The 15,418-nt window shown below is 35.8% G+C and overlaps 1 long non-coding RNA gene across 3 annotated transcripts in view; it reads left to right on the plus strand.

Annotated features, from left to right (window-relative positions):
• LOC135220474 (uncharacterized) overlaps positions 1–6,113 on the plus strand; it is a 140,739-nt gene extending 134,626 nt beyond the window's left edge. For 2 of the 3 annotated variants that reach the window (XR_010315700.1, XR_010315699.1), the window contains exon 8: positions 5,185–6,109. This is a non-coding gene — a long non-coding RNA (uncharacterized LOC135220474). Of the gene's footprint in view, positions 1–5,184 lie in introns of all 3 variants that reach the window. The other variant, XR_010315703.1, reaches the window with a different exon arrangement.
• The last annotated feature ends 9,305 nt before the right edge of the window (positions 6,114–15,418 follow it).

The following is a 15,418-nucleotide window of genomic DNA, read 5'->3' on the forward strand; positions in this document are numbered from 1 at the left end:
GGGATTGGGAAAATGAAGTGAGTGTAGTAATGCACTAAGCAGTACTTGTCATGTGACTGCAATAATATGGCACTAATCGGGAAGAAACTGCAAAATATGACTATTAGTGTTCTTCAATTGTTCTTCGTGGAGTTCTTTGATAGTTTTTTCATGAATTTAGATACCTTATTTCCGGATTAAGTCATTGTTCCATTTAATTATCTTATTTCCGGATTCACTCATTATTCCAGGTTCATTTAATTTAGATAACTTTTATCCAGATAAACTAGTTTTCAGATATTCGAATAATTTATTCAATCTCTCGAGAATTAGTAGTTTGCAAATAGTAAAAGTATATTAAATTATTTGACGCTAAATAGTTTTCAAATAGTCAGAAATATTATTTTGGTAAGTTTCTTTTATAGGAAATCATTGAATTGAAATAATGTGAGTCGATGGGTTTATGGTAGTCGTAGGTGAAATGTTTCTGTACATATATTATTTTGTGTTAGTAGTTAAGTGTACATACATTATTTTGTCAGTAGTTAAGCAGTGCTGATGAAGTGAGTGCAACAGTGCAAAGCAGTGCTGGTGAAGTGAGTGTGGTAGTGCTATTTGTGCTGCAAGTGACTGCAATAGAGCAGCACTAAGCAGTGCTCGTGAATTGAGGCAATAATACGGCACTAAGCAGTGTGGTGAAGAAAGTGCAAATATGACTTAAAGTTCTTCGATTGTTCTTCAATTGTTCTTCGATGAGTTCAATTGTTCTTCGATGAGTTCTTCAATTGTTCTTCGATGAGTTCTTCGATTGTTCTTCGATATATAATTCATATTGATATATTTTCAGATTGTCATTGTTCCATACAAATATCTTATTTCTGGATTCACTCTCCACGGTTCCACGTGTCTTAAATTTATAGATGCACATGTAGATTTTGTAACGGTTGACATTAGTGTAAAATTATATTTGCAAGTTAATGGGTGAGGAAGGAAGGGGTTTTCAGATACTATTTTGGCTAGCTGCCACTTATAGCTGAAGACTTGAACCAAATCAAAATTACTAACAATGGAACAGGCTCTACGAGCATAAGTCGCCTCTTACTTTACTTCCTACTTTTGAAGCCCTTTTACTTTCAAGTAAAGAAACCTGGGGTTGGCATTGGTATGGTGTGAAACCCATATCAATGTTGATTCCGGGAGTCCCTTTCTAGGAAGGCTTCGCCCTTACTAGTTTGGGGCTTGCCTCACGGTTTAGGGTTCCGTGACAGTACTAGGGGAGGGGAGGCTTTGACAGGCCGATCCTTCCCTGGCATTGACGTCCCCTACTGTCTCGACGGTCATGGCCTCAACGCGGTGAGACAGTGGCAACATGGATCATCATCATGTATGATCTGTGGCTAACTAGTGACCATAACAGCACAGGTTCAAGTCTCGGCTCATGAAATTTTGTATTCAAAGAAGATGCTTTTACAAAATCTAAGCTGCACGAATTTCAATCTATTATCGTTCCAGGTGTCTGAATTTAGAAGTCTTCTTTTCAGATTTATATGCGTCATGAATTTAAATATCTTTTTTTTCAGATTTCTAGGAGTCATGAATTTGAATATATTTTTTCAGGATGAAGAGTGTGCATGAAGATCGGTCATGTTTTCGCTTTACTCGGTTTGAAACAGAGAAATGAAAATTTAATTTTTTTACTTTGCCCTATCTCCGTTAATGCGGTTTACCTAGTCAGTAAGGCTAGTAAAATCACTGCGGTGGTGACCTGTCCTTGCAATAAGGATGATAATGGAGATAAGTTTGTGTATGTGGTGATTAGTGTATAAAGTATGTGTGGATCTTGGTGAAGTAGTGCTATCTGTGCTGGTGAAGTGACCACAATAGCAACATCACTAAGCAGGGATTGGGAAATGAGTGCAATAGTATGGCACTAATCGGGGCTGGTGAAGAAACTGCAAATATGACTCTTAGTGTTCTTCAATTGTTATTCGTGAAGTTCTTTGATAGTTTTATCATGAATTTAGATACCTTATTTCCGGATTAAGTCATTGTTCCATTTAATTATCTTATTTTCGGATTCACTCATTCCAGGTTCATTTAATTTAAATATTTTATTTCCGGATTAAGTCATTGTTCCATTTAATTACCTTATTTCCAGATTCACTCATTATTCCAGGTTCATTTAATTTAGATAACTTATATCCAGATAAACTAGTTTTCAGATATTCGAATAATTTATTCAATCTCTCGAGAATTAGTAGTTTGCAAATTAAAAGTATATTAAATTATTTGACGCTAAATATTTTCGATAGTTCAGTTTATTTAATCATTTGACGCTAAATAGTTTGTAGATAGTTTGTTTATTTAATCATTTGATGCTAAATAGTTTTCAGATAGTCAGAAATATTATTTTGGTAAGTTTCTTTTATAGGAAATCATTGAATTGAAATAATTTGAGTCGATGGTTTTATGGTAGACGTAGGTGAAATGTTTCTGTACATATATTATTTTGTGTTAGTAGTTAAGTGTACAAACATTATTTTGTCAGTAGTTAAGCAGTGCTGATGAAGTGAGTGCAACAGTGCAAAGCAGTGCTGGTGAAGTGAGTGTGGTAGTGCTATTGTGCTGCAAGTGACTGCAATAGAGCAGCACTAAGCAGTGCTCGTGAATTGAGGCAATAATACGGCACTAAGCAGTTTGGTGAAGAAAGTGCAAATATGACTTAAAGTTCTTCGATTGTTCTTCAATTGTTCTTCGATTGTTCTTCAATTGTTCTTCGATGAGTTCTTCAATTGTTCTTCGATGAGTTCTTCGATTGTTCTTCGATATATAATTCATATTGATATATTTTCAGATTGTCATTGTTCCATACAAATATCTTATTTCTGGATTCACTCTCCACGGTTCACGTCTGTCTTAAATTTATAGATGAACATTTTAGGTTTGGTTTTGTAACTGTTGACATTAGTGTAAAAATTATATTTGCAAGTTTAATGGGTGAGGAAGGAAGGAAGGGGTTTTCAGATACTTTTGGCTAGCTGCCACTTATAGCTGAAGACTTGAACCAAATCAAAATTACTAACAATGGAACAGGCTCTACGAGCATAAGTCGCCTCTTACTTTACTTCCTACTTTTGAAGCCCTTTTACTTTCAAGTAAAGAAACCTGGGGTTGGCATTGGTATGGTGTGAAACCCATATCAATGTTGATCCGGGGAGTCCCTTTCTAGGAAGGAAGGCTTCGCCCTTACTAGTTTGGGGCTTGCCTCACGGTTTAGGGTTCCGTGACAGTACTAGGGGGAGGGGAGGCTTTGACAGGCCGATCCTTCCCTGGCATTGACGTCCCCTACTGTCTCGACGGTCATGGCCTCAACGCGGTGAGACAGTGGCAACATGGATCATCATCATGTATGATCTGTGGCTAACTAGTGACCATAACAGCACAGGTTCAAGTCTCGGCTCATGAAATTTTGTATTCAAAGAAGATGCTTTTACAAAATCTAAGCTGCACGAATTTCAATCTATTATCGTTCCAGGTGTCTGAATTTAGATGTCTTCTTTCAGATTTTATATGCGTCATGAATTTAAATATCTTTTTTTCAGATTTCTAGAATCATGAATTTGAATATATTTTTGTCTTGAGGAGAAGTGTGTGCGAGAGCGGATCAGTCATGTTTTCACTTTACTCGGTTTGCGGATCAGTCATTTTTTTGCTTGACTCTGTTTGAAACGGAGAATTGACTATCTGACTTTTTTTACTCTGCCCTACCCCCGTTAATGCGGCTAACCTAGTCCCTATGGCTAGTAAAATCACTGCGGTGGTGGCCTGTCATTCTTGCAATAGGGATGATAATGAAAGAATGGTTTAGATGTTATGTGGTGATTAGTGAATCATAAAGAATGTGTATCTGGTGAAGTAAGCAAAAAGAATATTACTGTTGCTGTTGAAACTAACTCTATAAATTGTCATGGTCGCAAATATCAAACGGATGGTTCATACACTGAACTGAAAAGAATGGAAGATCTTGCATTATGTAATGAGAGGATTATTGATTATATAGACCATGGCAATGATTGCTAATAGAAATTTAAAATTAGTTTACGTGAATATCCAATCAGTAGGAAATCAAACACTTCAGATTGGAGACTTGCTAATTGAAAATTTTATGGCCATTTTTGCCATTGCTGAGACATGGCTGAAAGATGATGAAACTGCCAAGATTGCTGGTATGACCCCACCTGCGCATAGCTTCCTTCATTTTCCGAGGGAAGGCTGAGTTGGGGCGACTGCTTGACTGGACTGATGATATCTCCTGCTAGTGTTTTTATTTGCGTTAATTTTAATCTAAGGATGGATGATCCAACAGTGAAGGTGTTAGTTTAATGATATGGAAAGTAAAACAAATGTGGAATTTACAATGTGATCAAATACATCTGATGAATAAACGGAGAATTTGATAATGGGGGTCCTGCTACAAGCACTATGGAAAGGTGGCTGAATAAGACCTTCAATCTCCTGTAGTTTGGGGACAGTCTGATATTTTTTAATCTTCCTATGCTAAATAATTTGAAGATAGTTAAAACTGATTATTTCATTAGATAGGTTTGATTTTTAGTCAATCCTGAAATTATAGTATACTTAGAGGCTATAGGTTAATAGTTTTTGTACAAAGTTTACAATATCTCATTGTATGTTTAGTGTTTGAGGCTATGCGATACTAGTGTTTTTTGAATTGAGTGCCAAAGTTCAAGTTGGTTAGCACCAATCTAGTTACAGATGCTAATGTAGATTTTGTAACTGTTGAAAATTTGGTATGTTCAACTTTTATTTGTCAGGTAATGGCTGAAGAAGGAAGGAAGGGGCTTTCAGGTACTTTAGTGTTTGTGGGTAGCTTCTCCAACAAATGTTTGTTTGTTTCTGGTCAGATTTCAGACTTTGTGAACTCCTTGAAAAGAATTAATGGTTCAAATTTATGCCAATACGACTGCATTAAAATACAAATATAATTATTTTACCAAATGAGCTATTTTTGAGCTAATTCTCTTAAGTGTTAACCTTTAACAGCCGATAAACTTAGTTTTATTAATTGGCTAATCAATTTTATAATGTCATATTTTCATGAAAATAGAACTCCTAATATTTTTTAACATTTTAAACAGAAATCATGTATCAGAGCAGCAAATGAATATTTTTCTTTTGTTTCAGGATGATGTACTGGATCATCTCTGCTGCTCAGAAGAAACAAACTCCTTGCGTCTATGCAGTGCGGGTGTATTATGAATGTTTGTGAAAAAGTGGTGTCTGTAGATAAAGTATTTAGGTGAGCATGCCATTAATAGCCTTCCCTTTTCCTTTAGTGTTTTTGTCTTATTTTTACTAGAATGCCTCTAATGGGCAAGTAGACATAATCTTTGAGAAATAATTATCTATTTTAAGGGAACAGCTTCTAAGATATAAAATAAAATGAACCTTAGGAGGAGAAAATATTGATGGATAATGTACGTTAATATGATTTCCTGAAGTTATAGGATTCTCTTTTGTTTAGTTCTTTTTTCCTACAAAACTCTCTTGATATTATACTAGAAATAGTGAATATTTGGAACCTAGATTAAGAGCATGATGACATTCGTATACAAAAAACAAATTACCCCTAAATAGTTTTCCAAACCATTTGTAATTCTTGTTCAGTTCCGATAGTAGTTCCTTTGGTCTGGAATTAAGAGTGTAGAGCATGTAAGAAATTATTAATTTGCAACTGTCATTTTTGACAACGTGAACGCTTAAGCATTATGGAAACCTTGAGTGAAATTGTTATTAAAAAATCTGTCGAAACCTAGATGATGATATTCCTATTTCGCTTAGTTTCAATTAAGGGAAGGTGAAGGATAATGGTGACTTAAGTTTTTATTATTTTCGAAATTACCACCATTCTAAATTGTCACTGTTTATAAATTTCATTCTGTTTGTCTGCAAGTATTAAACTGAAGAAAATCGGAATTTTTTAATTTTTCAAGTCTACCAATATGTATTTACAGTTAGTTCTGTAAAAATTAATGGAGGAAAGACTATTTCCCGCCAAATGTTTCAGCGTTTGGTGAGTGAAGATTTGGTTTAGTATAGTTTCAATTGCTAAACCCGTTACGCAAAGTTATTTAATATTTATTATCTAACTGGAACTTATTAGTTTAACGTAATCAGCTATGAGCACAGTATACATAAGAGTTTAGCAAAAAGCGAAAGCTCTTAAACGTTTAGTTTGAGGAGAGTTTAACGTTATGCAACCATCATTAGGCCTTGGCTTAGCGTTATGAAAGGATGCTCGCAGTGTTAGATGGATGCGTTGAAAAACGGTTTTTTCAACACTTCGCTGCATCATGAACGTGTCGATGGGGCCAAGACATTTCGATTTCATTGCGCAGCTTAGTGATGCACCAACGTTCAGAGGGGGGAGGATGTCCGCTCACCACCACCCGCCAAACCCTTGAGAGGACAAGGACTAACATTACATTTTATTGAATTACTGAAGGAACATCTATCTGTTTGGAACATCAAATGCAAGCATTACAAGATGAGAAACATGAGGAGTGCAAGCTTGGAAACCATAAAGTCAGAGTTATCGAGTTTTGTAACAGTGGTTCTCAAATCTCATGCCACATGATTCTTTTTGTTTCGTCCAGATTCTCAGACTCAACGTAACGTTTCCAAGTAGTGCTAAACTTTTTTTTTTTTTTATTTGTAATGTCATAGATGTCGAAAAGTTTGAATTCACAGCTAGCCCTATATTCCTTATGGTTGAATAGATATGATCCCTTTTATGCATTGGTATAATTCGTAATCTGTGCGATTTTAAACAGATTTTTATTTTTATTTTACGTTGCTCAGTTCAAAGTGCTCGGTGTGATGAGGTTAGCGGTGTCAGCAATGAAAGCATACTTAACATGCCAGCAACTCGACTTGTCAACATAACTTCTGCAGCATTGTGACATTAGGCAATATAAGCTCAACAGCATAACAATTATTGCAAAGTAGGACTATGAATTAAAAAAAAGTTTTCTTTGAATGTGGAAGTTTTCGGCTGTGTTTAAACTGCCTGTATGTTGCAAAATGTTTTATAGGCCTAAAAAAATAATCTAAGCCTTCTGAGATATAATCTGTTACTGATGAATTTATTCGTAGAGATTACCTGTTCTGAGGAATACAATAGGAATATGAATTACAACCAGTTATCTTCGAATGTTGAAGTTTCAGGCTGTGTTTAAGCTACCTGTATATTGCAAAATGATTTATAGGCCTAAAAAGTAATTCTAAGCCTTCTGAGATGTAATCTGTTACTAATGATTTTATTTGTAGAGATTACCTGTTCTTTGAGGAATAAAAGATATATGGTTTTGGTTATATGTAGAAGATAGCTATTAATCGAAATATCATAAGTATTAATATCAAGGCATATGAAACTCTTGTTTTTCAACTGGATTAAAATATTATTTTCTAAAAGTCCTTCTCGCTTTTGGTGTATAATCAATTCTTTCGTAAGGTAACTTGAAGTACTGTCGGCCAAAAAACTCTTGGCAGAGTTTCATAATTTTTCGTTCACCTGCCTGACGCACGATTCATGCCTTATTTATCTATTTTTCTTTTCAAAGATGGAAGAAATCATATGTAATGATGATAAAAACAGTCACTGATATCTTTAGAACATTATGTTATGTTATTGTGTAAAACTATTTTCCATATAGCAAAATTGACATGAACGAAACTAAGTGATAAAAAACGTCATATCACAACCATAGATATACATTACCAAATAGATAGGTGACACCTATCACTAGTAGTATTGCATAAACATAGTCCGTAGATTATAATTTCAATATTAAGTTGAAGGTAGTTGAACTTTTCCATTTGTTAAATTTTACAGAAAACATTGGAATCACACAAAATGCTATCGAATTTAAAAGCAAAAAAAAAAAAAACAAAAAAAAACCATATCCCAACAGTGTGAACCAGGCGACCTAACTCTATTGCTTCTGATGTTATGTGCACGGGAATCTGATGTCAATGTGTCATTTATCGGCCTAAGAAACATCCCTCGATGAGCGCGAGACAATTATTGCACTGCATTCGGTGCAAGTTCCTGTTGGAGAGATATCAAGAAAGCTTGATAAACCCGAGAGAATCATACATAGAAAAATCAAATTGTTTAAAGAACGGCAAAATTTAGAACATGGGCCTAGAGGTGGAACACCTCGAAGCACCACAAGAGAGCAACATTCATTTGTGAATTTTGAATTCTAGTGCCTCGTCACGACATTGCTGAACCAGGAATCATGACTAGCTCTAAGTTTATGACTGGTGTCTGATGAATACTATAGATGGAAAGGAAGAGGTTTTTAAATCTACACTTGGAATCTTTGATAGTTGTCTAATGAATAAGCAAATTTATCTTCGATGGATGAGAGATTCAGTTAGGCTTACTCTTTTTGTTTTGTTTTTATCGGTGGCCAGTGAATACCACGCATAGGGAGGGGAGGGAAACCATTTCAATGATGCATGCATTTTTTTTTCTAAGTTTATGACTGGTGTCTGATGAATACTATAGATGGAAAGGAAGAGGTTTTTAAATCTACACTTGAAATCTTTGATAGTTGTCTAATGAATAAGCAAATTTATCTTTGATGGATGAGAGATTCAGTTAGGCTTCCTCTTTTTGTTTTGTTTTTTATGCTAAGGTCACACATTCACGTATCAACGCACGCACGGCCACGCATGAGCGGAAATTGGTAGTTGGCAACAGCTCACGTCAGTAAACCGTAAATGTAACGTAAAACACACGTAAAATCGTAAACGTACGGCGACGTGTCGTCCGGGTGCTAAGCTCCGCCCACTAGGGCGCCGTAGCCCACTCCAGTTTTGAAATGTTCAAAACAAGTCGTGGGTGGTCACGCCAAATGTCTCCTGACGCAGCTCCAGGCATTGCACGTGGGACCCAAGGTGACTGCTGCGGGGTACGCGCTAGGGTCACCTGCATTGTTCGCCGTCGTTGTTTTCTTTCCGCCGCGAAGCACGTGGGCCTCCTAATTGCGCTGCAGCCTACGGCGAAACCGATTCACACATTTACAACCCTGTACGACATGGCAACGCTGTAGCGTGGTATAAAAGGTCGGGTCGGCGTCCTCTGGTCATCTGTTGGAAAATCAACTTGAAAAATATGGCCACAGGATTATCCCCAAGACCTGACGGTCTCAGTTATTTCTTTCATTGACAATGGCGGATTTTGGAATAATCCTTTAGCACTGGACTCCTATTAAGATTTCCACTTTCTCCTGACTTTTGACCGCTATCATCAATCAAACAATGAATTGGAATCTGTCAGAGGGATACAGGGTAATCCCAGGCTCTATTCCCAAGGTAGTATTCCAGCGTTCCGGTACACAAATATCAACCAGAAATCAACAACCGGGTCATTTTCGTCAACAGGATTCCGGCATCTACCGCCTATACGTTGTCTGTCACACCTGCTCCAGTAAGAAATTAATTTATGATTAGAAACGCAGGAAACAGTAGAGGAGTTGGGGCCTGGTGTTATTGGTAAGGTTTCCTTTAGGCCATGAATAATCCCGGGTTGGACGAGTACTTTATATGGACCATGCAGTGCGAACCATTTGTGTGGGGAGCAGGACTAATGGCTTCATAGCCCAGGGGCTGTTTCTCTGTGTCTCAGGTGGCTGATCACGATTCAGAATTGGAGACAAGGTTTCAATAAAAGGCGAGTGGGAAATGGATAACGAATATAAAAATACTGGGGAAATTTCTGACTAAGACTATTGTTAGGATGTCTAGTAGTCCTTTGTAAACCTGATACTGCTTAGGCCAAAAATAACAAAAGACTTCACTTTAGACAGCAAAACGTATAGATAATCTGTTAGAATAACTTACACACACACACACACACACACACACACACACACACACACACACACACACACACGAACACTTTCCCGATAACACGGTATTCTCAGATTATGGAAGTGTCGAAGATATTTATTTTTTTCTCTGAATAGCAGTCTTACAATAATGGTGTAACAAATAATGTAAAATATAAGAGGAATTCCTATATACATCTAAAAAAATATTATTCTTGAATAGGTAGAATTCCTATTTATTTTTAAGAATGTTTGATAAGTTAGTAGATGTTATTCTATATCGCTTAAATATAAATCGCCATAGTCAACAGTTTTATAAGTCTTAAGTGTATGTCTGAGTGGTAAAATCGAAGCAAGACAATTCTAGTGCTAATCTTATATAAGAGCTCCCAAAGCGTTCATAAATCATAATTCCTAAAACTACGTATTTTATTCCTTGTCGACTGGTTACTTGGTTATTGCTATAAATATCATTCAGAAATGGGGTTAATATATAATCAGGGATGTGCTCATTTACAACCATTATTCTAATTGCGTCTACTGAAATGTTTTTGTTGTACAATTAGAAAGTATATATCTTGGTAAATCTCTCTCTCTCTCTCTCTCTCTCTCTCTCTCTCTCTCTCTCTCTAATCAAGATAATAAATCTCGATTTTGTGTGCATATAATTTTCAACTGTAATCAGCTGTGTTGTAGATGTCTTTCGCGGATTCAAACAGAATAAAAATAAAAAAAAAAAATTAAAAACTGTAGTAATGTGCTCATACCCTGGCAACAGCACAGCCCCACAAACGGTGGGCGTGGTCTTGACGTGAAGTTGATCGGCGTAAGTTCCAGGTAGACGTCCGACCTTGCTTTCTTTGCGCGTACATTGCGGCGCAATTTACGTCGCTGGCTTTACGTCGGTAGCCCGTGTCCTGTTTACCAGCTGTTCAAGGTCATTTCACCGCGATGATGCCCCAGATCCACATACGTGGGCATACGCCGTCGTGATACGTGAATGTGTGACCCCAGCATTATCGGTGGCCAGTGAATACCGCGCATAGGGAGGGAAACAGTTTCAATGATGCATGCATTTTTTTTTCTTCAAAACCTAAAGAATACATTTTATTGGGAGATACTTTATTAACATAAGCCTAATCCTTCCATCATTCCTATACGCCACCTCCGCTCTCTTCTCCATCTCAGGTTACTCGATCCGACGAACTCTTATCATATAAAGCATCACTAATGATAACGGTTTATTTTTTAAAATTCCCCGCCACCGACAACGACGCATTAAATGGATGTTTATAAAATATTTTCTGTTCAAAAACTTTATCTTTCATTCCCCAAAATATGTGCATACACTCGTGTTACACCCTGTAGCATTCAAAGAGCAACCCTTGATTAAAGCAGTAGGTTTTACTTGGAAAAAAAAATATGAAATAGACTTAAACGAGAACGTCACCTTTCATATTTCTTATCGTTTCAGCTACTTATAATATGCTTATGGTAGTAGGTCTAGGTATACATGTGAAACTAATTTGAATTAATTTTATTTGATCAACCTAAGAAAGCTTTAATGAAAGTAAGCTTTTTCTCAATGTATTCGTCAGTTTTGACTCCACAGCTTTCCAACGTGTCCAAATGAAACAGGATGATATGCAAGGAATTCGATAAAAAATAAGACTGAATAAGGTCTGAGTTAATTATGAAAAGGATAAGAAGAAAGGCGAACATGGCTCATAAAAGAAATAACGGGAATAATCAAATAAAGCAGAATTAATTATACACACACACACTCACTCACACACACACAACACACTCACACACACACACACACACACACACACACACACACACACACACACACACACATATATATATATATATATATATATATATATATATATATATATATATATGTTAAGCAATTATGAAAAGGATAAGAAGAAAGGCGAACATGGCTCATAAAGAGAAATAACGGGAATAATCAAATAAAGCAGATTAATACACACACACTATATATATATATATAGTATCAATCTCTATCTATATATATATAGATATCTATCTCTATCTATATATTATATAGATATCTATCTCTATCTATATATATATATAGATATCTATCTCTATCTATATATATATATATATCTATCTCTATCTATATATATATAGATATCTATCTCTATCTATATATATATATAGATATCTATCTCTATCTATATATATATATAGATATCTATCTCTATCTATATATATATAGATATCTATCTCTATCTATATATATATATATATATAGATATCTATCTCTATCTATATATATATATAGATATCTATCTCTATCTATATATATATATATATAGATATCTATCTCTATCTATATATATATATATATAGATATCTATCTCTATCTATATATATATGATATAGATATCTATCTCTATCTATATATATATATAGATATAGATATCTATCTCTATCTATATATATAGATATAGATATCTATCTATATATCTATAATATATAGATATAGATATCTATCTCTATCTATATATATATATAGATATAGATATCTATCTACTATATATATATATAGATATAGATATCTATCTATCTATATATATATATAGATATCTATCTATATATATAGTCAGTTTAAATATTCATCAATATTACGTATCCGATAGTGTGTGCTACTGAAAATAGACCTAGGCTAATCATGTGGGAAAATCAGAAGTCCAATTTAGGCCCACTAAATGTCATGCAAATTATTTTATTGATCAAAGGACAAAATTAGTTTAATTAAACATAGTTTTCAAGGAATGTTAACGCCTTGATGTATTATTTATCGGCTGAAGGAGACGAACTGACAACACCCAGTGCAGTATGATACGTTGAGTCAAGACTCAAGCGACAGCAAAGCCAACTTCAAAATCCTTTGGTATGCTGTCACGAAGCTAGAGTTGAGAATAACATTAGAAATCGGGACCCATCGGTATATGTTTTCTTTACTTTGCAAAATAATTATCTTTAACACGTTGAATAAGTCTACTCGATTCTAATGTAATTTATTTCAAGTTTATCACCTTTGAAAGGAAATTTAATTTATTAAGTAGATAATCTGGCACCTGCATATGGCAATATTTCCATAACGAACAATGAATTAAGAAACTACACCAATTCTTCGTTGGCCGTCTGTACAAGAATGTGTAGATGACCTCATTTGCTTTCAGGCCAGAAATTGTTAATAGAGAGATGTGAATGTTAAGTGTAAAGAAAAGAAACCTAACACCCAGGCCTAGGGATAATATCTTGAATGGGCAAATTCTTGCTAGTATGCCATCAATTTTGAAATGTTTAAGAAATATAACAATTATGTATGAAAATCCAAACATTCTTCTAACACACATAAAGTAAAGGTTTTCAAGATAATATCATGGTCACTACTCATTGTAGACTTACTTGTTACACCGGGTGGTGGTGTTGCACCGACACTAATGATACGTCACTGTGATGGTAATTGCTTCATAGCAAAGGGAGAAAAAGGAAAGGAGAACGCATTTTCGAGAAGTTCGGCAGCAAGGAGGCTTTCGCGCCCGTGTTGGAGGCGCCTGTTCTCGGCACTCGCGGCTGTTCTGGAATCGTCGGGCGTGTTGTGGAGTGCAACACACGCCTAAGTGGCGGGAGAAATGCCGCAATTTCTGATGCAATACCTCGTCTAGATTCATCTAAGAACTTCCGGAAACCTCGCGAGCCCGTGACGCTCGCCGTAGGCTCCGCCCCCAGAGTGCCGTATAAATACGACAACTAACTTTGGAGAAGAGAGATCGTAAGAGAGAGACTCCAGTTAGTCACAGAGAGATATCCTCAGTTAGAGCCACTGGTCAGAATATCAGTGAGAGATCAGCAGCAGAGATCGTCAGAGAGAGACTAGAGACGAAGGAAGGACCGACGAAGGATCATCAGAAGAGTTGTTCGAGAGTGGGTTGGATATTGGTCTTGTCGTCTTCAGGAGTGGACGAATTACCTCGTGTTATCTCGACGTCGAGCAGACTTCAGGGAAGAAAAGGTCCTGCTAGAGGTTTTGGGTAGTTCATGCCTTTCAAGTAGACTAGTTTCTGCAATACGGAGTCAAGAGGACGTCTGCAATTGCCGCTCTACTTTTGGAGAAGCCGTCGCTTTGATTTACCAAATTAACTAGCAAGTATTTGAATTGCCTCACTGTTCCCCCAGTTCATGCATTGTAAGATTCTAATCTTTTTATGTAAATAGGAGATACCATTCTGCATTTACCTTTGTTAGTAAGCTTGTAAATAAACCTTTGTTGTGTTAGTGTTTCTTTCTATATTCCTATCCCCAGTTTCAACTGTTGGTGTTGAAAATTTTTCTTTTTATTTATTATTTCATATCGAACCTGAAGCGGACCTCTCTCAGAGGCCGTAACATTGTGTCGACCTTTAACCAGGATATTTCGACACCGTAACAGTCACACATGCTCCCCTTACACGTTGATATAGGTGGGCGCATTCTATTTTTGTATATATATGTTAAATTTTTTTCAGCGTTGAGGTGTAAAAGGAATCAAATACAACTATTTAAAATTTTATGCTTGCTTTGGAAGCATTATTAATATTATTAAATTTTTTTTTTTTTTTTTTTTTTTTTTTGTTTTTTTTTTTTTTTTTTTTTTTTTTTTTTTTTTTTAACGTTTGAACTGTGGTTTGATGACGACTTCGTTTTGGTCAAATGCTTCATCGATTAGTGAAAGAAAGTTTTGAAAATGTTTCGTAAGAGTTTTTCTGAAATTTGGTTACACATGACATTTTCTTACAGTTTTGAAATATATGGCAGATTTTACCCTTATGAAACATTATTACCTGATGGTATGCAATAATCGTGTTTTCTCGTTGAAATAATACATGTATATATGGAGCATGCTAGGTTGCCAGTTAGTGAATTTTGAACGAAATCCTATGGAGTCATGTTGAATGAGATTTGAGCATCACTGAACATTGCGGAATGAAGACATGACTAAAAAGCTGCACACAATTCTACAGGGAAATTTCTGCAATCAAAGAGAGCATCACAGAAGTCTGGAGCTCCGAAGTTATGGTGTTTTGATGAGCTGCGTTTCTTGTAATAAAAAAAATATTAGTGTACTTTGTACCTATATTTGAACCTTACTTTCAAATAATCCTCCCTAAGGACATTATAGAAGGCTTCACAGGTTTCGGGGATGATTAGACCGAGGCTCTGTTTTGAAATCCTGGTTGATTATTGGAGGCTTGCATACGATCCTCCAGCTGCAAGAACGAGCTCCTGGTGATATGCTGTCTTGAAAGCTGGTGTCCTGCTTAGAGATATATGGTTCAATTTTTTTCCAACAATTTATAAAATACAAGGATTGGCATTCTTGTGTAATTTTCAAAGTCTGTTGGATTTTCGACGAGTAGCTCCAAAAATATTTCATAGAAGCTTCCCTTCAGAAGTTGCCGAGAAAGCCATTGCTTACACCACAAGGTTCTCCATTT

Source organism: Macrobrachium nipponense, chromosome 2 (assembly GCF_015104395.2).
Source record: "Macrobrachium nipponense isolate FS-2020 chromosome 2, ASM1510439v2, whole genome shotgun sequence".
Classification (NCBI taxonomy): Eukaryota; Metazoa; Arthropoda; class Malacostraca; order Decapoda; family Palaemonidae; genus Macrobrachium; species Macrobrachium nipponense.